The sequence below is a fragment of the Stegodyphus dumicola genome, chromosome 10 (genome assembly GCF_044657685.1).
Source record: "Stegodyphus dumicola isolate Sdum_Otavi_A_Nest chromosome 10, ASM4465768v1".
Classification (NCBI taxonomy): Eukaryota; Metazoa; Arthropoda; class Arachnida; order Araneae; family Eresidae; genus Stegodyphus; species Stegodyphus dumicola.
Window position 1 is genome coordinate 137,463,776 of NC_140777.1, and position 26,559 is coordinate 137,490,334.

A 26,559-nucleotide genomic window follows, 5' to 3' on the forward strand; every position below is an offset into this window, starting at 1 on the left:
TATAACTTACTTCTAAATCGCATATTTTAACATAATAGAAAATAGTTAATAACATTTAAACGTGTACTATTCGAGAAATGGCCGACGATCATTCTCGGTAGCCAGCATTTTTCCAAGGAATTTTCTGGATTACAATATTAACCTCTAGGTGCCAGGGAAAGCAAATCAACAACCCCTTTCTTCGTTGTGGGACTGTGATCATGTGTGAACATGTTTAAGCGGGGGAACACGTAATACGCGAAAGATGGGAGAAATTCTTTACTTCAGCCACTTTCTTCCGAAGTAGCCGAAGTCAAAGAAGAACTTTGGCGACTTACGAAAGCAACTTTCCGAAGTTTGGCGAGCAGGGCTAATCGCGATAGCTGCGGGAGAGTTTCCGACACTCATTCAGTAAGCTGCACGTGATTGTGAGTGGCGGATGTGTAAAGTTTGTCTCGCGTCAGGATTTTAACGCGTGTTTACAGTTCATAGGATTTCTGAAAAAGTAAGTATTTCTTTCTTTCTCTCTCTCTCTTTTTTTTTTTTTTTTTTTGTTAATTCGTGTCGCAAACGTAAATATTACAGAAGGTTCATTTTATTATGGAATGCCAATAATGAAGAGTAATGCATTATTTATCGGTAAATATTGTTGCCCGAATTTTAAATTATAATTTCATAGTGTGGATTTCGCTGTGTCTATTAATGTATATTATTTTAATTTAGTGTGATTGTTACAAATTATAGAACTGCTGTTTTAGAGTCAAAATTGAGCAATAGGATTATAAACATACCTGAAATTGCATTATATATTTGCCCGATCGTAGTAAAACAAAATTATGTAAACAATTCGTTATGCGTATTTTAAATTTTTTTTTATATTAGATTATATATGTAATTTGTACAAAGGTTGATTACGAAATGTATTAAAATTACTGATAACGCAAAACTACGTTACTGAATGTTTCAGGCTGTATTACTTGAAACATGAAATCAAACGTATGAACGAATCACTTTTTTAAATCAAGTGTCATTCTCTAACTTTGAATTAAATTTCTCATTTTGCGTGATGCTAATGAAGAAATTACAGTATATAATTTTATTAGAAATGTATGTGTAGTTATTAGCCAAAGTAATTATTACAAAGAAACAAGTTTGTACATAACTATTAATAATATGGCGCGTATAAATTGTCAAGTTAAAATGTAACCAAGATTTTAATTTTTAAATATTTTTTTTTTTAACTTAAGTTTGTTTTTACTCTTCTTATATATGTAAATAATCATTTGTGTATATCATTTTTCATTAATTTTATTATTTGAAATTATTATGCATAAAAGTACAGTGAACTTTCTCAAAGACATGATTCCACAGTGTTAAGTTTTTTTGTGTGGGTTTTCATTTTAGGGTGTTGACAGTCGATACCGAGTTTTATTTATGTTCTCAGAAACACCACTTTTAGAGTTGGTCGTCTTAGACCGGGTAGTTTGCCCATCATTCATTAACAGGTCTGTAGTGGAACATAATTTAATGTTTCTATATAATTATTAAAACTTCCTAAGAGGCAACATGATGTAATGTTTTGAATAGTTATTAAGATTCGCCGTGTGGCAACAGCGAGTCGAGCTAAAAACGTCGTTACTTGGAGTGTTCCTTGATAAGCGTTGCGTAAGCTTTATTTATTAAAAGTTTGTTATATTTTTATGTAAAAAATAAGTAACATGTTACAAACAAGACTGAAAATTGTAAAAATAAATAACTATTTTTTTAAGACCAAAATAAGCACTTATTTCACTTATGAAATGCTCTGGCTGATTAGTTTCAATTTCGCTTATTCATCAAATCCACAGGTCCATTAGAATTTGAATGAATAAAATCTCTTTATGTTCTGGGTTCGATGCTAGATAAGTTGAGTTGATTATTATAATTATTTTAGGAATATTCCACTGTATGATGTAAGAGTTGTGAGCATATCGTAATATTGTTTTACCTTTATAGAAATCAGGAAAGTTGGCGTAGCGAATCCCTTTAAAAAAGCGCTTTGCCTAGTGCCAGAGACTGGCTTAACGGAGTATTATTCATTTATACGCATCAAATAAAATGCAAGGAAGGCATTTTGGCATTAGAATAGGATATTCACAGTGGTCGCAATGATTTAATATTTCCTATACTGTGGTACCTCGGTATACGCCAGTAATTTATTCAACCCTTGGACTTAATACAAACGAGCTTATCCAGTAAGAAATGAAGGAAAATTAATTATAAAAAATATTATTATAAGACTGTTTAATACTCTAATATAAATGGAGTGGTTGAAATTCCTGCACATAAAAGTTTTTTTTCCATCTAAATTAAAAGCAATTTTTCATCATGTTATAACATGGTCTTTGATCACTGTTTAGTATTCTATTTCATCCCCTTCGGAAAGTTATCCGAATCTATAGCATCTTTGTTTCTCACAGTCATAGACAGTTGTAATCGGCATTCTGTATGCAATAGCGAAGTCCCGGACACGCATTGTCATCATACTTTTCAACATTCTCTTTTCACATCCATGGTGATCCGCACAATTTTTTTCGTTGCTTGACTCTCCTCATTGCCTTCTTTAAAACTCATTGTTAATAAATTTACAAAAAAAAAAAAAAAAAAAAAAACCACCCAAAACACAAAATTACTTGAAAATTTAGAGCTCCGGTTATATGCTTAATAGTAGCTACAGGCGTACTGGCGCCCAAGTAAAGTTGTAGCATTTTCTCCAAAGAAGAAAACAAGTGTAATGTGCACAATCGTCACCCATCGAACTCGAGTCATATTCCAAATATCATGTAAGAAACAAAACTTTCTCATTCAAACAGGATGTATTTCAAAGCGGACGTGTACTGAGTTACCACTGTATCTACAAATATGGATAAATTTCTTGAGATCAGAGAGGGATGTGTATTAAATCCTTCTTAGAATCGACCATAACTGTTACTTTGATTCCTAAATAAATAATCATCTTCTGTTCATCTAGATTGTTAGATATAGTACTACAATTTTTAAGTGGCTTTTGAATTATATTGGGTTTAATTTTATTCCACGCTTTTATTATCCATTCATACACTATTTCTAGACTGGCATGAAGCATTTGACCTCCTACTGCAAATGTTTTTTCACTTTCTAACGTCCACGTATTCCACTTCGTTTTAAATTTTGAATGGTTTATTGGTATACACATCTAATAGCGTCAATCTCCTTGGATTAACTGCCATGTCTTATTAACACTTCTTCAACAATTTCTTGGTATTATTCGTTAGATGGGATCTGAAAATGTCCCAAACTAAAATACTTCCTAGATTCTTCAAGGCAACAGGATGTCTTTTGCCAAACATTTCTTACCCACGATTTTGCACCGTTTTCGTCCATACATGCTTTCTCGTAAACATGAATGAAAACATTATTTGGTAAATTACATTTCGGCAGAGTCTTTCTTTTAAAAATAACCATAGGCTTTAACTTTGCACAGTCTGCTAAGCAGGAAAGCACTACGGTGAGATATCTCAAGTGAAACATTTTTGTTCCTTTCGCATCAGTCGTTTTATTCCCCATCATATAAAACATTACTGGAGTTTCATCCATATTTCCAATATGTGATCGTAAATACTTTTTTCTTTGTCTTCGTGGGTCAATAAAGCGTATATCTTTCAGGTTTCTTCGCAAAGAAAAGAATGAGCGTTATATGGCGACTATACCTAATAATTAAAAATTGTAGTGTGAAATTATGGGTACGCATTATACGCCGGAATATATGCGGTAAATTGAATCGCCTAGTTTAAAGCTTATTTTGAAGGCATTTGCAGAACATTTTACTTTCGATTTCTTCATTATTGTATTCCGTGTTAAGACATGTAAGAGATTTACTTTAGGGAGCCAAAAATGTGTCTTAAAATGATTTAATTTGCCTTCTTCAAATAATTTCGATGGTATTTTAAAGAACTTTTTAAGTATGCTTATTTGGGGGGGGGCTTAGAATTATATTTTCGACGTATCACGCGCTCCTATAATTTCAAACTACAATTTCTAATTTTTAGGTATTGAAACGTATTTGCGTTGTACGCTACCAACATAATTCCACTAAAGAAATGTAAATTACCGCAAAGAATATCTGCAGACGATGCGCGCGCTTAAAAATGTTTTTCAATTATTCTGTAAGTTTTGACTAATGAAGTTGGTTGCTCGTTCACAAATGGCGAGATTTCTTTAAAACTTCATTACAGTATATATTCGCCATATAACGCTCATTCTTTTCCTTACAAAAAAGAAAGAAAGGAAAAAAAAAAAAAATGAAACATACACGTTATACGAAGATCCCTCAAAAAATATTTACTGTCACATATTAGAAATATGAATGAAATTCCAGTAATGTTTGATATGATAGGAAATAAAACAGTTGACAGGAACAAAAAAGGTTTACATTAGGTATATGTGGAAATCTACTTTTAGTATGCTCATCTTTTGCTTATTTTTAAATCTATCATTTTTATAATGCAGCGTATAATACGCTCCCGTAAATTTCGATTTTACTTTTTGTATCAAAAGTGCGTGGTGATGTTATAAGGTAAGTTTATTCTTTTGTTAGTAATTCGGTTGCATAATCTTAAAAAAAGAAAAAGGGTGAAGCCATAAAAACTTGTGAAAAAGGTCCAGGACTGAAAACCAGATTAAAATAAGCTTATTAAAGCTCTCTTTAATTTTAAGGTGGAGGGTATTCAGAATGAGATGGAAATAAATACTCGTACAATTGAAAAATTGAATAGTTAATGTAAAATTTTGCAGATTTTCGAGTGAAATTATTTCTTAATGAAAAATCGAAATGCTTGCAGCGGAAGTATCATCCTCGGTAATAACATATTAGAAACCTGTTTCCTAACAGAAATTCCTTTCCCTGCTTTGAATGACGTAAGAAAATTGGTTATTATATAACCACGGTTTCAGAAATGAGGTGCGAGGTGTGTTCGTAAAAAATGTAAATCGTAACTGGATTTTGTATTAAAAGGCATTAAAATATATGGGGAACATAAATCTGCACTGATCCAGTTTAGCGAATTTCCAGATATCATAACAGTTATCGTCCACCACCATAACCATTCAATATTTGCTGACAAAATATTTGAAAACATTAACATTTAAAGTGATGTTAAATCAAGCGCTGAATTCAGCAGTAGTTTTCCAGAAATTACTAAAATTTCAGATTGAAAAAGTCTGGAAGAGCTGAAGAAGCCTTAGAAAATGAAAATATTGGTACAATGTGTATATATCTTTGTGACAATTTTAGATGTGTGATCTCCACTGAAAGCAAATATGAATGCACTCGGAGCAAAATCTTCTGGTCACTGTATCAGTGTTTATAACATGTGAATAATAACTGAATTTACGTAGAATTATAAATTATAACTAAATATTAAATGATGCTACTAGTTATATATTTTGGCATTTTTAAATTAAAAAAAATCAGTTTTGTAATGATTACGAAATTTAACTCTTTTGAAGTGTCCCGGTCTTTGTAATTACATATAGTAATCGTTTATACTCATTTTAAAATATCCGATGTGGACACTACATGACGTCCTTGTACGGCCTATATAATTTATTATATACGACTTTTGCTGCATTTCTTTTAAACTTATTTTTTGCTGAAATTCATTTAAACTTATTTCCTCGAACTTCATTAGAGATATATTTCTCATTCAATCAATTGTTTTCACTTCGCGGCTAGGCAAACACACATAAAAACTCAAATTATTTTCATTAAAAGTTGTAAAATACAGAAAAACCTAAAATAACAAAGTACTTTTATGGACACAGTGTGCAGCTTCAAAAAGGCTACGTGCGAGACCTAGAGATACGTGCTCTTAGAAAAGATATGTTAGAGTGGGCTCAACTAGCCTTCCAGAGAGTGGGCATAACGTCTACAGAAAGCTGTGATTTTAATGAAGATTATCAAAAATAATTTATCTCGAGACAGCGTGGGAGAGCGCCGTTGTCATTTTTCTTACACTAGAGGAAAATATGCACAAGTAAAGGCGATAGCTTAACACTTTAGGCTTAATATTAAAGAAAGCGAGTAGTTGGTAATTTTTAAGATCATTTCATGATGTATTTCGTCTTTTGTTCTTCTATATGAGCAATTAATAAACATACCAAAGAATTTTTAATTTGCCCTGGTACAATATACCAATGGAATATTTAACTAAACAAACACCTTAACGAATGGTTAAAATGAAAATTTTACTGTGATAAATTTTTAGATTTTAGTAGTTCCAACAACAAATAGTTTCAGAAAGGCCATTAAAGAAACTCTTCAGAAAACCGAGGCACGAATTTCACGTGGTAAATCAGAGGGCGCCCAACAGCGGCCGAGCAATAAAATCTGTAAATACTGGTAATTTAAGCCATGTTTCCATCTCGGCGAGCAGACTGTTTTCATGGGAGATTTCGTGTATTTTTCCGTGTGTAATGAAAATACCAGTGTGTAATGAATTGTGTAATGAATTCCGTGTGTAATGAAAATCTTAGAAAGATCGGCATGATCCCTTCCCTCAGACAAAAACCCCGGTAGCTTTGCCATTCTAGTACATAACCATTCGTTCAGGAGAGAGCAGGGCCCACCAGCGCCCGAGTGGCAAAATCGCTGAACACTGGTTTTTCCGCCTTCAAGGGCTGGTTGCATGAGCTTTTTCGCGGTTTTCCCCGTGTGTAATGTGTATTACGAGCAATTTGCCGTAGCAAGTCCTCCACGAAGGCATCTTTTTCCCTTAGGCACATAGCACTAGTGTGCTTTGCCATAATCAATTAAAACAAACCAAACGTTCAGGAGAGCGAGAGGAAGCAGAGAAACTTGTTTAACAGTAATTTCAAGTTCCACTCAGTCTTCATTAAATTCAGAATTTTAAGTTTCTCATCTAACTGTATTCTTTTCTAACAAATTAATGGTTTGTAAAATGAATGGCTGTTCGTTTTGAAGCTTTTTATAACTTTTCAGTATACTACTAATGCTGTGACAATGTTTGAACGATTGCAGCTGGAACGATTAAGGAAAACGCATAACCGTTGACTCATCGTTTTTGTCCTAACTCCACAAAGTATTGTAGGAGGCATTAAATGCAGTTATATTATCAAAAGCCTGACGCGCGTAATCGCATAAATAAGAAAAGTGTAAAATTTCAGTAAGTGATGCATATACATTTTTTTAAATTCAAATTACCGAAATCTCTACTGACGTTAGAGCAAACGTATCGAACGAAAGTTCCGTCATTCGTATTCTTCATTATATGTAATTTTTATGATATTACATAACTTTTTTTAGAGAATAATTTTATTATAAAAATTATTTTTAAAAGAATAAATGATAACAGAAAAAAATTTTTTTTTTTTTTTTTTTCTACTTCATTTTAATCTGCGCACAAATTTATTTTTAGCTACGAGAGAATGTTTTTCGTAGAAATATATCAAATGACACTATTATGACAGTGCATTATCAGTGGCATAATTAATTTTTTCCCTTTAAATTTTTAATGTAAAAAATATGCTACTTAACATTTTTCATCATCTCTCTATATTTGCTAATCTTGATTGGGATTTATTCAATATTTATTCGGTATGCTTATTTCAATGTTTGTTCAAAAGGAGCATCTTTGTTGGTATAAGAAAAAAACCTTCAGTATGCCTTCTGATGATCCGATTTTAAGTAATAATTGAAAAGAATGCTGTTTTGTAAATTTTGTAAATTTACAAAACAGCATTTGTAAATAAAATTTTGTTAAAATCAAAATGCTTTAAATAAGCATTTTGATTTCACTTTGGAAATATGTACTTCGTGAAACAGTAATTACTTACATTAAAAACAGTTACTGTTTAACAATTCTTTTAATAAATAAAAGTAACGTAAACGAAAAGAGCTACGCGTGTCTGGTGAGACTCACAGCTCCCTTTGATTTCTAACGCTGACATTTATTAGTGAACCATGAAAAAATGCAAGTTAAGTTTTCTTGCTTATTTTTCAGGCGTGCGCGTGAAACTATTACAAATATATTGCGTCAGATGTTTTATAAGGCCTTTTATAATTGTCCAGAATCTGTTAATGTTATTCTTATGAGAATTGCATGAGAGATTACAGCTTCCGTTTTCTCTCTTATTTTTGAAACGTGCGCTCGAAGCTTTTGCAAATGTATTGTTTTGAATATATTTATAAGGTTCTCTGTAATTATGCAGAATCTGTAACAAATCATTAAGGTCCTTCCCTATCAGAATTTAAAGAATAATTCGGAGCTCACAATTAAAGCGGTGGAAAAAAACTACGTTTGGTATATTGTACCAAAAATGATGGTAAATCTCCCAAAGTTGGGACCTGTTTAAAAAAAAAAAAGGTCAGTGACCTGAAGTAATTTATGAATAATTTCCCCTCGATTTAAGATGGGTAATAAAAATTTAAGTAATAATTATTTCCTTTTCCGATATTATTAAAAAAGAAACAGTTCTAACATATAATGCAACAAATTCAATCCTTGCGTCAACATATGTTTGTGTCATCAAGCGGGTTCTTCAGTCTTATTTTGTCTGTAAGCTGCCTCAGCTTTTCTTTTTCGCTACTTAAGAGCCTGTCTAAAATTTCAAATGAATGCATGTGGGGAAAACAAATACGACAGAATCATTTGCAGCAGAATAAAATGCCCTTTCATTCGAATCCGGCCAGGGTCAAGATAACAAACATCCTTTCTCTTCCTTTCGCAGCTAACGCTGTTATTTCTACAGATCAGTGTCGAAGGATTGCGTGAGGACGAATTCCGCGCTCTGTTATCAGTCCGATAGCAAACAGTGGCGGAAAATATGCTAGCGGTCTGTTGGCGCCCTTGTTGTGGTCACTCCCTGTTGCTAACTTCAGATGCCGATCTGATGCCAATAAACAGGCAAAGGTGAAGTGTCCTGTAGAGACAGATAAGAGCGATAATTCATTTCTCGTTTTCTGAAAATACTGGATACATGTTTATGATCATTGACTTTTGATCCTGCTTTATAAGGTAAATGTGCATATCGAAACTTTTAAAGGGGTTATGTAAAAACGCTAAAAATTCTAACGTTCAATGACCGGTGCTAATTAATTACATACAACCAAAGTGCTCAAAAATTGTGTAGTTTAAAAAATAAATACGATGCGCCACGAAATCATTCAACAACATTTGTAAGTCGTGTGTTTTTTAAAACACTAAATGCCGTTAAAAAATACATTATCTGAAATTTTTATGTGTGTTCTAATATTATATGCAAAAATGTAAATAAAAAATTGAATAAATAATGCCAATAAACAATAACAACTAGCCGCACAGAAATATTCGGCCATTGTATAAAATACAGTTTCTGAATTCAGTAATGATGTGCTGTTGTCAATGTACAAAGTCCAGGTTTCGTAATTAATTTAGTTAAATCATTTATTTAAGCTAAATTCAAATGTTTCTTGGAAAAGTGGCTCTTTTATTAAGTGAAAAGGAAGTCACTAATATGGGGGGAGTGAATACTGCAAATTCCCTAGTTGATTGGAATGCAATGCAAAGTTCAGCCATGCTAAAGTGTCTTGAAAAGATATCAGGATATAATAATGAATGCAGAAATTAGATGACAAAAAATTTTGAATCGTCGCGAAGAGACGTAAGCTTTCTTATGTATATTCATTTTTCGGGAAAACTTACAATGTTTGTCTAAATAGTCATTGAACCTTTAACATTTTTTCTGATTTAGGAAGAGGATAGCTGTGTATTTTGCTTCTAGACTGGCGGCCGAGTGGTAAAGTCGCTGAACACTGGTAGTTCGGTCCGAGGTTCGAACCTCGCGAATGGCCTGGCTGCATGGGCGTTTTCGTGGTTTTCCCCTTGTGTAACGTGTATACGAGCCAATTTCTCTTAGAGAGTCCTCCACGAAGGCATCCCTCCCCTTAGGCAGATAGCCCTAGTGTGCTTTGCCATAATTAAATACACCACACCACACCGCTTCTAGACTGGCCGCCCAGACGATATAGTGGTTAGGGGACCCAACTGCGACACCAGAGGGCCCGGGTTCGAGTCCAGGAGAAGGCAGGGCTGTAACTAGGCGTTCTTTTCATAGGAGGCAAACGTGGCCCACTCTATTAAGTGCCTCCATAGTAAAGTGACCACCAATAATTGCTTTTAAAAGGCAAGCCAGAAATATTATTACGATCTATTCTTTATAACAACTATCTCAGAAAACACATAGTCGGTGTCACACAATACCCATAGTGGTGTCACACCTTATAACGTTATTTTCTGTTGGATGCGACAGGTCATTGCAAGGGTTCATCGGCATTAAAATTATAAAAATATATTTTCATCCGTTATTGTTTATCTTATCATATCTAATCAGGTATCATCCGTTATTATTTATCTTATCATATCTAATCAGGTTTCATTAGCATTAAAAATTGCGTTTACTATTAGTCAAAGAACTTAGGTTATTTGCTTAGATAAGTAAAATCAGTAGATTCTCAAATAAGTATTGAAATTACTACCATCATAAAACTTTTGTACTGTTCCAGTAATGAGAAAAACTGCACAAAATTAACTAAATCTGCTGCTCTGGTAATAAGGGAAAAAAAGAAGAAACTATGAAAAGAAAAAATTAGATTTTTAAATAGAAAGAAACATAATATAAAATGTTTTATTTCTTTAAATGCTATTCAACATTATACTATATGAGAGTAACGTAAGTAATTTAATTATGTAACCACACTTTAAAAGCAGTAATGGTTATGTAGCTAACAATATCCCCAGTACAATATAATTATTAATCTTCATTCTAAACTAGCTCCATTATATGTATGGGGCAATAACATGACATGCGGCAATAATGAAATAACACTTTTTGGATCTCCTTATGTAAACATCTAAACGAATTACAGAAGGTCTTAATGTCTACCTCTTCCTGTTAGCAGTCTTTGTTACAAGCATGCCTCTAGAAATTCGGAATTTGCTTTCACGATAAGCCTGATAATCAAATTGTCATTAATGGCTTTCATCATCAGCGGTCTAAAAGCATTCGGATCGCAAGGAATAAGATAACAATATGCAGCTTGATTTATATTGCAATGTTTTCAGTTGACAATTGTGCAGCTTCGTTTTTAGGTATTTTCTGATGCTAGCAGTCTGGAATTAACACAAGAACGAGACTAAAACGAAAGTTAAAGCTAATGGTGTTAAATGATTGAAGGGTGGGACTATATTTTCTCTATTTATGACTACACAAACCTCTGCTTTTGTTTTTTGTTTTTTTAAAACATGTATGCGTTTAAGGAAGCAAAAATAACCAAACTATTCCTTTCTAATTTTAACATTTAAACATTGTAAATCTAATTCAATAGAACATCTAAAGACGCCTTGAGACCCTATGCGGCTGTGTTCCTTGCATACTCTATTTACACCACTGATTATGGCTTCCGTCTTTTAGAATCCAGTTTTGTGTAAATTCTAAAATTACCTGGTGTCTTTTAGCAACACGTTTTTATCTTTATAGAAAAGCTTAAAAACGTTAATTTTAATCATTAAAATAATTTAAGTGTCATGTGAGTTGCATTATTTGTACTTTACAATATAATTATTTTATTTTCATTACTTTTAAAAAAATCTTCAGCTGTGTTTTCTAAATTACCCTCCACCCTTCCTTGTTTCTTTGTCATTTACGTTACAAAGTTCACTTTATAAATATTCGAAAGGAGGCCAAATCCATTCACGCTCCCTGTCGAGCCTCACGCTGCAACACAAAAAGTTAATTCGAAGTGATACCCCCCACTACCGAGAGGCTCCTTCCGCGTGTTCTATCCCGGAAAAAGAAATCTCTCCGTGGCAGCCATTGATGCACGAGTATTCTTCTCTGACTCCTCCCCCCCCCCATCTTAGTCTTTCATTTCTTGCTCGCTTGACGTTCTAATGAGGGATATAAAAGTTTGGGAGCACAGCCGGAGCGTAACATATATATTGCGTATTACTAACGCTTGTCCTATTTTTAACTCAAAACTGCTGAAGTTAAGTTGGTTGCTTTGGTCGGGCGGAAATCCTTTTGTCCTCGTAAAAGTTTTATCATGTTCTTGCGGAGGAGTGCATTTATTAATTTTTGCTACATAATGTTTACCGATGCGTTTCTGTAGACCTGAATTTTGATCCATATGCATTTTAATGAAGCTTTGAAATTTAAACTATTTGAAACAAAGCGCTGAAAAAAAAATAAATTACAGAAAATATTCAAATATTCCTTTATTAGGGCGTTAGAACTTTTTTTATGCTTATCCCCTTTTCCCTAAATTAATTTTTGCTACACTTCTGTATCATTTTTAAAGAATTTCTATTACTCTTTTAAAATGAGAAAACTTATTTTATCTTAATGGATTGTATTTAAATCGAGTTTTTTAACGCATTTCCGTTAATTTGCAAAGAAACATGAATACTTGAAATTTTAATTCCAAAAAGAATTTGAAGAATCACTTGCTCTCAAAAATTCAGAATTGAATTGATATACTCGAAGCTCTCACACAGAGTTTTTGCGCTTGCATTAGATGATTTTTAGTTGCTATTTGACAAAATACAGGGGCGTAGCTAAAGGGGGGCATCTGTCCCCGGGCGCAGGATCCAAGGGGAGCAAAACTGATGTTACGACATTTTAGAATTAAATGTTTTCCATCCTTGGCAAGCAGTAGGGGGAGCGAAATCTTCAGTTGTCCCTGGGCGCTGAAAACCCTAGCTACAACTCTGACAAAATAATAGTTGTTTTATGTGCCCGCTTTCTTCTACAATGCGATAACTTTCGCAAATGACATTATAATAAATGTTAAAATATGAAAATTGTAAACAACTGCAATACGGAAAGAAAACCGGACTAAGATAGCGATTTTGAAATTTCAGTCTCTGATGTAGAGAGTGCTGAATTTTGAGATATATTATTTTTGTTAAAGACTTTTCAAATATTCCGAATTTCCATTTTTCATAAATTCAAAGTCTTTAAATAGTTACAAGTGATCCTTTCTGCAGTATTTTATTATTCTACCGAATTATCAACTGTTTAATGATTTTCGGAATAATTAATTCCCTGAAAAAGTTCCAGTTTATGATTAGATGAGACTGAGAGTTTTTTTTCCAAATAAAGATTCTAATCCTAAAAGTGTATTCTTTTAATTAGCATTAGTAAGTAATATTTTTTTAAACTTCGAAACATTTTCATCAATGAAGTTTTATTTTCGTACGAGATTTTTACTGAAAAACTTTCCTTATTTTTACATAAGATACCCCATGTTAAAAATTACTACCATCTTGAAGGATCATCACATTTAGATTTCATTTGTGATAAAAATTCAAATCTGCGACCATGCCATCAATTATTCAAGTCTATAGACACTAAATATGTCGGCTCTCCAGTTGCTGAATAGTTAAGACCGTTGAGCATTATTAGTAGATCGATCGATTCGAAGCTGGACAAAAGGCCTGGCTGTATATATGAGAATTATATTTTTTGTAAAAAACAGTTTTCTAAATTGATTTTACAAAATAGGAGGGGTGGTAGTACTCATCCAGATGTAGTTTTACGTTCCATCGTATAGTTTTATGGATTTGGAGGTGAGCTATGCATTTTTTACATATCACTTTAAAACATGAAATAATACTGAATGTGGAATTATATCCGCAACAACATGCAAATTAATGCTTATTTCTGTTGAAAGAATTTTTCTCTTATCTTAGTTTAAACAATGTTAATTCTTAATTTAATGAACTTGTAGAGACATTGGGATTTTTTGCTAGCAGGCAAGATGAAAAATTAGCAACGCCTTCGCCGGGATTCGAACCACGGACCTCTGGATACTAGCCCAGGGTAGAACCACTACACCACGAAGGCACGCTAAGAAGGTGGGAGAAATTCCTTATAGACTCCCTCTTTTAAAGAGCGACTTGGGTTTTTAGGGGACCCAATCGTCGAATCCTGGGTGGCGAGAAATCATGATCCACCACCCTTTTAGTTCGGGCGCCATTGTAGAGGCATTAGGATTTTTTTTTTTTTTTTTTTTTGTTTGTTTTGGAAGCAGGCAAGATGAAAAATGAGCAATCGTCTTCGCCGGAAATCGAACCACGGACCTCTGGATAACGGCCCAACGTGCAGAACCACTACACAACGAAGGCACGCTAAGAAAGTGGGAGAATTTACCTTATAAACAGTCAAAATTTCCTCCCCTTCCCCGAAAATAAACCATTTCAGTAGTCTTTTTTTTATACTTCCTACGAACTAGCCGCCCAGACGGTATAGGGGTTAGGGAAGTCTGACTGCGATACCGAAAGGCCCGGGTTCGAATCCCGGAGAAGGCATGGATGTAAAAATTGTCTATCCCTTCATACGAGGTAGCGGTGGCCGCCTATTAGGTGCTTCCACAATTAAAATGGCTACCACTTCTGGCCTTTGGAGTGGCCAATGCTGTTTATAGACAAGTGCCCGCTGTTAGAAAAACACATACACACACACACACACACACAAAAAAAAAAAAAAAAAAAAAAAAAAAAAAACTTCCTGCGAACTCGTTTTCTTGCAGATTCTATTACTTCAGACATGGGCTTGTAAAATCCAGGGTTTTGAAGCTAGTATTGGTTTCTTTCTCTTTGGTATTGTTGCGAATTTTTTATGTAAGAAATTTTAGTACTTTCTGTATTGAGTTTCGCTAAATTGTCGAGATGTTGCCAAGCTGCGACGGTTTTTGTCGCCACATTCGGTGAGAAATCGCCGAAACCCGCCAGACTTGGCGACATTTGGGTCCAGTCCCCGTATAACTGTAATTGGTGTTGTGACTGAATAAATGTAATTGATCCCATTATTACTAGAGATTTCTCGGCGGGAGGGGGAAAAAACTATATAAGGCTGGATAGAGGATCAGTTTCTTCATTGTTAGTTCAGAGTGACTTCGGAGTATTGAGATATCCGTGAGAGCTTCGTCTTTTGGATACGCTTTGCATTGCGTTGTGTTCTCAGTACTTTGGAGTGTAACTACTCATTGTACTCTTTGGTACTAAGAAGAGGAGTGTTTTTGTGGAAAGTTCCAGAACTGTTAAGTGTTTCTTTTGGTAAAAATAAATTTTGTCAAGCTATCATCGGTTCTGTGTGCATTCAGCCTATTGCGAACCCGTACGCAAGCAACCTTATTAATCTCATGTGCAAAGTTAACACAGTACTAGAAGCATCACAGGTACGTTCATTCATGACTTCAGGTCATCGAAGGAGAAGTAGAATATATATATATATATTATTTTATTTATTTATTTATTTATTTATTTTTTCTGTCACGAAATGCGGTTATGAAAGACGCTAAGGCTAACTTTTTTTGCGGGGGGGGGGAGGGCTCTTAAACAACAAGGAATTCCAAAGCAAATTTGTATTACTAACTTTCTTTAGCTGAAAGGGTTACTTTATCAAAGATAACAATTATGCTTACTTATATTGTCAGTTTGAAATGACAGTGATATTGTTGTACCATTGTCTAATCAATAATGACCTAAGGAACAAAGGAGACACACTTTGACGTATTGCTTACATTTTCTTCAAATGATTCCTAGAACTTATGATTGGAGCAATAGTGATATTTAAGTAATAATGTGAACGTAACCTTAGAAATAATTCTGCAAAAGCGTATATTTATTTTATCCAATTATTAGTTCAATTCTTGTTTGGAAGCTACAGTTTAAGGATCGCCAAGTCTGCAATATGTAAAAGTTGCGAAAAAAATGGAGTTTTAAAGGAACTGAATAAAATTGTTGATGGAAAAAGACATATTGGAAGTTAACTTCAGCCTCAGCTAGCATAGAAAATAACAGAAATGATAGGGAAGAACGTATCTAAAACTTGCGTGAAAAATTTATCCTTCAAGCGGAAAGCGAGTAGAAAGAAAAGCTAATTCTGAAGTTGCAGAAAAACTACAGGAAAAGTGCAAGTTCGTTTAAGTGGATGCGTCTTAGATGAGAAAACATCAGAAGTTGCTAAAATGTTTTATTTCTTTAATTTTACTGTTTCGCGTGACTGTATTGATTCGTTTAAAGAAACTAGCATTGCGCAAGAGATTATATATGGCAGGAAGAAGAATGATAATGGAAAAGCTGCACGAAATCGAAAAATGAAGGGCTTGCAGCAAGAAGGGCCCATCTCTATATTTTTAAATTTTTCGAAAATTCAAAAACAAAATTTCAAGAATCCATTTTTAACTTATATTCTAAACGTTTATCCTCATTAAAAATGCTGGTAAATATGATTTTTTATGACTACCCCGATGACTTTTTACTCCAATGCAAAGAACGATTTTTTTTTAAAACAAGAAAGACTCATGGACACAAAAATCTACCAAAGTGTACCTGGGTAGTTCTTGCTGCAAGCCCTTCAATTATCTTGAACATTATCCTCTTTGGTATAACTTAAATGCTGGCTAAGCCAGTCTTTAAAGTGTTCATAAGGTGAAATACTGTGTTTTTGAATTTAAGAAGTGCATTAAAGTAATTATTTGGTGGTCGGAAAAGGAAAACTCCTATAGAGCTTCTTTTAACTGTGACCTCTGATGAATCTTTCCATTGTTTATACAAACAAGTCTTAGCAAAGATGGGTGTTAAAGATGTTATATATTTAATATTTTCTCGACAGAGTATGGCTATAATAAAAGGTCAGACTGAAAATTTATTTACTGAAAAGTTAAAAAGTTAAGAACATAAAATGGCAGAGTTGAAAAGAAAATATTCATTTCAGTGTCCTGTTCTTCCAGTAAATTATGGTTTCCTAAATCTGAAAGCATTTTCTTCAACAACTATTGAACTAAATTCTATACCTCAAAAGGGTTCGATACCTTAAAATGAAATGTCTTCGTGAAAGAAATAAGTTGAAAAATGTATCTAAAACTATCTAAGAGAACATTGCTTTAAAGTGCCAGCTTCTCATAGGCAGGGAAAAAATTAAGAATTGTTACTTCAAAAAGTTCCTTCATTTAATACCAAATATTCTTTAAAAGAGATAGATACAAGTTTTTGAATTTTAAAAACCATATGAGTGTGAACGGAAAAAATAAGTAAATACTAAGAATCCAAGCATTCTAAAATAAAAAATTTCTGTACATCTGCTATTGATTTATTATTATGGTTTATCAGTTTTTTATAGAAAATTTTGCTTTTTTTCACAAGTTAAAAAGGATTTTAACTTGCGATGCGGTTATAATTTGCGCACGATCCTGATTTAATTTATGAACTCCTTTCTTTGTATTGTTAGTGTATAGCGTATTCTTTGTATTGTTAGTGTATTGTATTTGTATTGTTAGGTATAGCGAGTCATTAGTGTTAGGTTCATAGAATACATTCTGCAAGAAATTGGGGCTTATAAATAACGCTAGTTCTGTAAATCTGAACTTTGACCTCTCAAATAGCAGCTGATTCTAAATTTGCCTTGGATCATTCGAGAAATCGAATGTTGGCTGAATTCTGTTGGTTGATTACCGAGGTTATCTATCACAGATGCCGATAATAGTGTTGTATTTAATACTTTTGCAATAGAAGCAGTGAACTTCTGTTTCGCATCCGTTTTTAAGCAGTTTTCCGCGCTTTAATGCATTTTAGAAGGAAATATCCCGCGTGTACGGAAAGTGAGTTAGCAAAAAGTAGGTAGGTACCTATCTTTTATTTCCATATTCGTTATTCGTATCAGAATTTGTGGATCCAAAACACGTAAATACCTTATCAGTGTTTTGACAGTGTTTGATAAAACTGTGCTTTAATTCTTTCAAAATTATGGCAGATCATGCCTTTTCATGATAAACAATTGTTGTATGACCGTTATTATAGTGTGATTATTGTTGTTCTGCGAAAATATGTAGTCATGTCCAGAATGAAGTGTTATACAGGAATCTTAAAGATAGTAAATCTGAAGGGATTAAAAAATAGGTACTGTTCTGTTAGCGGGACCGGATTCAGATATCGCCAAGTGCTGACGATATGGCGAAAAATTCGAAGCATAAAAATAATTGCCAAAAATGTATTTAATTACGATAAAATAAAATACGACACGGTTAAGTTGAAAAAAAAATCCAAGGGAAAAAAATAACGACAGATGTTTATAAAATTAGAAATTTTTCATTCTAAATTTAACTAAATAACATGCCAAAAAAATAAAAAATCATTTTATGGTTTTTCGTGCACTTGTTTTCAGACTGAATAATTCCTCTTTCCTGAAGAAATTGGATGGAAGATGTTTCATCGTCAAGCAAGTCCAAATTTTCAAATTCATGGTGAATACAATAATAATAAAAACACAAGTGACTGTTACATCTTTAGAATTCGTATTCTCGTTGCCAATTTTGAAAAGTCGGTCTTGTACTTTTTTAAAAAAAGTTAACATTGTAACGAATTTAAAAGTAAACATTGGCGATTTCATATGAACCAATCTCATATCGATTTTAGCAAAAAATATTCTCTTAATAGTTGATTGATAAGATCTATACCATTTTTATGTTTTTTTATGCAGCTAATTTTCATTTATATACTTATTTTAAGTGGGAAATTTAGAATTCGCAAGAATTAGCTGTGAATTCGCAAGAATTAGCTGTGAAAAGTACTTCTATCTTACAGTTAAGTCAGACTTTTCATATATATTCTGAATTCTCTCCAGGGTATAAAGAAAATCAAGCAGCTTAATGTATTTTTATGAGTCCATCAACAGTGTGGATAAAGAAGTAGAACACGGATAATTCAATCCAGGTTCTAATCCCCTTGAGCCGGTTAACTGCTTAATTTTTCGGTTTTTTTTTTTTTTTTTTTTTTTTAAATAATTCATAAGGCAAATGCGGACCGGTTACACTTAGAAAGTCTTTCATAAAAACATCGCTTCTTAAGCATACCTCGTGTGTGCTTTGCATATTCAATTAAATAAACATTTTGTGGTTACTTTAGAGTGAAAATTTTCAAAAATGATAAAAAAAAATATTAGAATTAAATTACAGAGAGAGCTGAATATTGCTGATTTGCTGTGTAACTTCGCAGCAAAATATAAACAAACAACCAAGAGCTAAGCGTTCACATTTGTTTTATTAGAATTCCATATCAGACAACAGTTGCCAGACGTGATTTCAGACAGGGAGGGAAACGGACTAAACTTAGCTACTGTTGTTACTGCACTTGGTAACAGAAATGGGAAGGGGCAATCTGTTATTGCACAATAAATCACGCGATGCGACGATGGTACAGCGTTTCCCTCCACTGCTCGAACAGATTTATGTGGTTTTTTAAGAAATTATCTTCTCTCTGGATGGAACATGCAGTTGAAGATTTCATTTAATCCTCTTATTTAAATCAAACCCCAGCGCGTGCGTGATGGAAAAGTTAATACTCGTACTTTTAAAGACAAGGAAGAGTAGTTGCCCCTGGTAACTATTAATAAAATGATCATATTAGCATAGTTCTAAATTAACTCCCGATTTATTAAGTAGCCTTTTAAATTTAGATTAAAAAGCAAAATAAAAAATGGAATGTCAAACAGTAGAAGTTTAATTAAGTAATTATAATAATTTACGTAATTTTTAGTTAGGATTAACTAAAAAATCCTTTAAAGGGACTCTATACCTTTTTAATGGAATTATTTAATAGCTTTTATGCATTTTTATGAATATTATTAAATGGCTTTATAAGGCAAAATAATTTTAAGCTGCAAAAAAATTCTTGCAAGATTTTTTAAGAAAAATTTAACAATTAAAATGCTTTTCTTCCTCTAGAATTTTTAGTGTTTTTACTTCAGGTTTTTTATTGTATTTATTAAAATGTTCTTAAGAATTTTGAGGATCCATTTTGCAATTAATGAATTAGTTTCTGAGAAAAAAATAAAAGCACAAAAACTTTGAAAAAATATGATTTCAATTACATTTTCACTTCCAAGAATTTATCTTTTCAATATTTTGCAAAACTCATCCTTGTCTTATAAGTATATGTTAATAAACAATCAGTAAAAATATTAAATAATTTAGTCCATACCTGCGTAAGTTTTAGGGATTTAAAAGGATTTATCAAAAAGTGCAAACTTATAAAACGCAGTTTGAAGAATGTAAACTCTCTAAGTTGTCATTAAATAATTCCAAATATCTTAAAAATTTTATTGAAAAATTTCGATACATATATATCTAAAATGAAACCTATTACTATTTAATTAGTTAATATAAACATAAACTAGAAGCTTTTATTTGAAATGTTATCTGATCGGAAATATTGCAAGAAAAATCATAAAATGCAAGTAGAATTTTTTTGTACCTGTTTTTGTTTTGTAAAACACGTTTAAAACAATTTTAATTCATTATAATATATTTTCTAAACACTTATAATCAATATTAATAATATCAGTTTACCGTTATAATAATTTGTCGTTTTATTCACTTAATCAAGAAATGAAATTTGAATAGGTATAAAACGTTTTATATAAAAGAGCTCAGCAGCATATGAAGATTTCTTATTTTAACCCTTTGATCTCATATAGAAATCGTATTTTAGTTTGATTTAGAATTATTTTAATAAGCTAAAGAGTTCAATGTTTGGCCCAGACGATTTTTAATAATGCTACAGTCAGGAACTCCATCTTTTTTTTTTTTTTTTTACTTATTACGTGCTCCGCCCTTAAGTACTTCACGGAAACGGAGGGATGCCCCGTGGACGTCTTTTTAAGGGAAACTGGCTCGTGTCCAAGTTACACACGAGGAAAACCAAGAAAACACCGATGCAGCCAACCTATTCGCCGGGATTCGAACACCGGACCGGGTTACCAGTGTTCAGCGGCTTTTACCGCTCGGCCGTTGGTGAGTCACTTGATCACTTTCCTTCCACCTTTTCCTATTCTTGTCGTATCACAAGTAATTTCAGTTTTTGAAGAAGCATAAAAAAATTGACTGTAATGCAAACAGAAATAAATATTTACTGAGCTGAGTATTAAAAAAATTTGAAAGCTTTCAGATTGTATATCACGCCCTGAAGGGCTTTCCCCCCATTTACAAATATATATATACGTTTCGAGAGCATTTGGATTAAAAATATTTAAAAACAGCATACATTTAGAATTTCCGATAGATAGTCTCGTGCGCTGGAGATGAAAATGTTTTATTCTGTACAGTGTGTTGCCAATGCTCGCTTTAAATTGTTGAGTTTGTTAATCAAAAATCTCTTGTCTCAATCAAAAATTCGGTAAAGTTTAAAAAATATGAAATTGGTAATAAAACAAATTCGAAATTCAAGATTGCTTTTTCACAGAGCGAGAAACGTGCATTCATTCATGCAGGTTCTTCATTATTTAATTTTTTTTAATATAATAAATGGCGATAATATTTGGTGGCAAAAATTTGGAAAGTAAGGCAGCCTTTTATAATGATTCAACGTAAAATGCGATTTCGAGACTAATAGACTTTCTGGGCTTACGTCCGTTTGGGCTAAAAAAGACGTTTAAAAAGGGGGGGGGAATATGTTTCGATCTTCACGTAGATTTAAAATCAATCATAAGTAGAGTTTGCTGATAGTTGCAGTCATATCTACCTGATTACATTCCTCTTCTTCTATACTCAAGTAACTGAAGCAATTAAGAAGTAAAAAAAAATAAGCACTGAGGTGTGGCATTTAAAGGTCTGGTAAAATTTTTAAAAGCCTTTTTATACCATTCATTTTCTTCAGATCGTTTCAAAATTCCTTCTAGGTGTAGTAAGGGTATATTAAGGTTAATTTTTTTAGCAAAAATTGAAAAATCAGTAATTTCATCGATTTTGAGGTACCAAGTCTTCTCTTAATTTGTTATACTTTTTTGCGTAAAAGATATTTATAGCGGTATCACCATAACGTCGCGTTAAGTGAACCAGTACTAACTTAGAACTAACAGCTTTATTAACGCCACCTGAAATCTAGTGACTTCAGGTTCGCACTATCTCTGCCTTACACTTGTATGCATACTTCTGTGGTGTCTTACAAAAGTGAGTTGTCAAAAATTTTAAATGCATTAAACTGAAATCATAAAATGTTTTTTGAAGTAAACGTTTGTCTAATCGTCACTGTACAATATTTTTTTTCACCAAGAATAAATATCTATCTTAAAAATTAGCATTTTGTCTTTGGAGCGGAAAAGTCATGTCACACAAGTAATGAGATCTGCTTAAAACGCTAACCAAATCATCTGTAGTAAATGCAGTATGTTCCTCTATGACACTTATTTTATATCGAAATACAACAAGCAGTGTATAAAAAATCGTCCTCTTGAATTTTTTAGTATCTTCCTTATTGAAAAATATTATATTAAAGTTAAGGGGTTTGTTATTATGTCTTTGTATACATACACATATATAAAAAGAAAGAGAAATGTAAAAGAATCGCAAATAAAATAGTCATTTTTCCTTCCTTGTACGAAGTAAAGGAAATATAGTAATTGCGAAAACTTTCTGGCATTGTATTTCAACGAAAATATCCATTTTGACCGCTCTCGATTCCATTTCAACGATGTTTTTACATTACGTTCGCACGTGCGGACGGAATAAAGAACTCTTTTGCCCAAAACAGATTGTGAATGGATATAAAATCGATTCAAAACAGACCTTTTTTAGTGACGTCTATACGTACGTATGTATGTATCTCGCATAATTCAACATAATTCAGCCTGAGAGTAACCTGAGAACGTTAAAATTTTGTGGGATTACTATAAAATGTAGATGCGTACCTCCCTTTTTGGTTGCAATCACCCGCAGCAAAAGTATATAAATATATACCCACTCTGTTACCCGACTCGGTAAGCTAAGTTTTTTATTCTTATATGTTTGTAAATTGTGCATTTTTTTGCGTTAAAAGTGGTTAATTATATTGATATTATGTTCCGGTTAAAGTTTTTATGCCTTTAGTTAATCTGCATGCAATAGTTGTAGAATTATCAACAATTTAAAAGTTGTTTAAATTCCACTAAGCTTAATGACTTGTTTACATTTGAAACTTAGTCACATAATGAATTAAGGCAGTTTCTGCACCAACTTCAGTGTCTTTTTGCCGAGTGGCAGCAAAAGTTTTGTCCACCGAAAAATCTGCCTTTCTGCCTAATTTTAATTAATTTAAGCTCAAATTTGAATTGTAAAAATTTTTTGAATGTTTTTTAAATCTATTTGGTGTTTTCGGTTTTTCTGCATTTTAGAATTTTTAATGAATATGTTTTGAGTTTATATGTATTGTTGCTTTGCTGTGAAGTGAGAAGTGAATTGATTGAATGGGAAATAGATCTAATGAAATTCGGGAAAATAAGTTTAAGTGTCATGCAGTAAAAAAATATACATAATTTAATAGGCCGTTCAAGGAAGTCACATGTTGTTACCGTCAGATTTTTTTAAAAATTGATCACGTTATAAGGTATTTCTCCCACTTCCCTAGCGTGCCTTCGTGGTGTAGTGGTCAACACACTGAGCCGGTATTTTAGAGGTCCGTGGTTCGATTCCCGGCGAAGGCGGTTGCATATTTTTCATCTTTTCTGCTTTCAATGAACCTAATGACTCTACAAGTGGCGCCCGAACTAAGGGTTGTGGATGATAATTCTCCGCACCCAGGATTTGGCGACTAGGTCCCCTAAAACCCTAGTCGCCCTTTAAAAAAGGGGAGTATATAAGGTATTTCTCCCACTTCCCTAGCGTGCCTTCGTGGGGTAACGGTAGCACGCTGGGCCGGTATTCCAGAGATTCTTGGTTCGATTCCCGGCGAAGGCGGTTGCATATTTTTCATCTTTTCTGCTTCCAATTAACCTAATGACTCTACAGCGTGAACAACTATAATTTTAGTACTGGACGAAATATGCTTATAGGCAATAATCTCTAACAGGGATTCTCAACCAGAGAATAAAGGAAGTCTGATAATTTCCAGGGGAGGGATGCGCTCAGCTTTCAATTTATCTGTTAAGTTTTGTTTTTTGAATGCAAGAAACTGATTTTATTCAAGTTTTTGTATTTTTCAATATTTTCTTCACTTTTTCTTGTTTAATTTCTCGAGTTTTAGTATGGAAGGAGAGAGGGAACGATCGTCTGGCAGTGGTAAAAGGGGGTGCATGGAGCAAAAAAGGTTGACAACTTCTGATCTATAATATTAATAGTTAATGTTTATATTTCGCTCATGTTATAGCTTCTCGGGTCATTATTTCTAGTCTCTAATATTTTATTTCTAGTCTTTTAATGATTCTCAAATATGAGTTTCTGAGTGCGTATACCGAGTATTGGAAATTAAACTGCGAGAGTTTAGAAACGAGCCTTTTTTTAAAATACGTATTCCATCCTATATTTCTAGTTCCAAAATTTTAAAGTATGTATTAGAATTTTATGACTGAGTAAGAAAAATTCTGTAGAAATATAATCTAACTATGCATATAACGCTATACAGTAAAAGTTTAATAATTTTACGTGCAGAATTCTGAAAGTACATGATTGGACTTTCGAACTTTCCGAATGGAATAGTCCATTTAATGGACATTTTTATCGATAAAATGGCTGCAATAACAAATTTAATAACGAATGGAAACATTAATCATTAAAACCAGTAGCTTTTGTTTAACAGATGATGCCTAAATTTGTTCACGAAATGAATTTAAGTAAATATGCGTGCAAAAAAAGTTTTTTTATAAACGAATTTAAAGTATGAAAGAGTTTTGTTAATTGGGAGTGATACTCAGATGAAGTTAAACTTTCATTTCTGTGTAATCGAATTACAGTATTGAGAGTGTTTTCATAGAATTCTTTTTCTTATTTCAAGATACTTTGCCATCGACAATACACGTTTAGAGAAAAGTAATCATTGAAAGTACATGTTTAGTGAAGTTAGGTATCATTGGAAATATGTTTGGCGAAAATGAAGTAATCAGTGAAAGTATATATTTAAAGAAATATAGCCAGTAACCATCTTTCTTGATAACCCAGTGTATGCCTTAACAAGATAAATATTTAAAGTATTCATTTAAGTTCATCATTCCCATTGAGGAAAATTTTAGAGCACAACTATAGTTAAAGTCAAACCTGTGGCTTTCAGTGTAATACTGAAACATTCTTTAAGATTTGTCATTCCTACTGAGAAACCAGTGAATCAAAGCTTGTGGGTCGCACAGATTGTTACGTACAATATCAGCACTGTTTGCTTCAGCATTCCAAAGATATCTTTTCACACTTCTCTTTCCCCAGATTAAGAAGATTAGTCACTTGATGACGTACATAATCGTCTCGCGCGAAAGCTTTGCCTAAGTGCCTGACGAATAAGTTGTGAAAGATCTTATTTTGAAATTTCAGAAACTTTTTACGACTTTACTGAAATCATTTTTAAACAAGGAAACTTCATGCTTGTGTACTTTTTAACACTTTATTCGTTTGCCAGCTGAACCACGCACTTTGAAGTTACATTTTAAATTTGGTTTGCGAAAAAGGAATTGGGTAATAAAAGGAAAATTTTGTTCTTTGAGTTTTTTGATAATACGTTGTTCCATTTTTTCCAAGCGAAAAATTTCGAACTTTTTAAAATTATTTTACGAAGTTCATAAAAATAAAGGAACAGAGAAAATAACTAAAAATTATATCATTTTAAAATGAGATTTTTATTAACTAAGCATATCCTTAATAAACAGACTACCAGCAGTTGAGAGGTAAAGTTGTTGAACACTGGTAGTTTGACCTGCATTCGATTCTAGGCGAGCGGGCTGGTTGCACGGGCGTTTTCGTTGTTTTCCCCATGTGTACCGTGAATATAAGCTAGTTGCCTCGCCATAATCAAATAAATCATAGTTTTGTTTATTTGATTGTGGTATAGTAAACAATAATTTTTCTTTTTAGCTGATTGTTGTTGATTTTTGCTGCATTGTTACTTCCGTTATCTTTTTCGTCTTTTTAATTGAACTATAGAATTAGATTAGGAGAAAAATTTGAAAGTAAATATTTTTACGTAATTCTGTTTTAAACATGTATATTGTAATTATACATTAAAATTAATATTTAATATAGGAAATTATTATGCAACTATTTTTTAGGTAAAGGTAAAAATTTTCACTTTATTAATTCACCTTAATTTAATATATTGCATTTATATCATTATTAGGTTAGGAAGACTTTTTAAAAACTTTTAGATTAGATCGGAGGATGTTGAACTCTAGGTGATTTATTTAAGAATGCTACATAAAATTTATTGTTGGAATTTAAAATATTAAATACATTGAAAAATTTTCGTGGAATATTAAAATTAGGTATTTTTAAAATTTGTATGGAGGGAAGAAATTTCAAAATTTGTATTTCAAAAGTTCTGGGTATAGTTTTTATCTTGAACTTATGTTGCTAAACTCGTACTTCTACTAGTATAAATGGTCTTTTGTAAGAAATATAAAAGTAAACAAAGAAAAACAGCTTTTTTACAACATTCATAACCGAAAACAATTCAGTGGTCAGAAGAATATATAAGCTTTAGCATCAACCGGAAAATTTCAGATTACAGGCTAACGTGTCGAAGAGTTTAACATAAAAGTTTAAAAAATAAATAAATA

The 26,559-nt window shown here is 32.6% G+C and overlaps 1 protein-coding gene across 3 annotated transcripts in view; it reads left to right on the forward strand.

Moving 5' to 3' along the window:
- The first annotated feature begins 329 nt into the window (after positions 1-329).
- Positions 330-26,559, forward strand: part of LOC118190917 (rho-related GTP-binding protein RhoA-A-like) — a 98,933-nt gene continuing 72,703 nt past the window's right edge. The window contains exons 1-2 of one of the 3 annotated variants that reach the window (XM_035361710.2): positions 360-484; positions 1,384-1,484. The gene's annotated coding sequence lies outside the window, so the exon portion shown is untranslated. Of the gene's footprint in view, positions 485-1,383; positions 1,485-17,568; positions 17,676-26,559 lie in introns of those variants that run through there. The other 2 variants (XM_035361709.2, XM_035361711.2) reach the window with 2 other exon arrangements.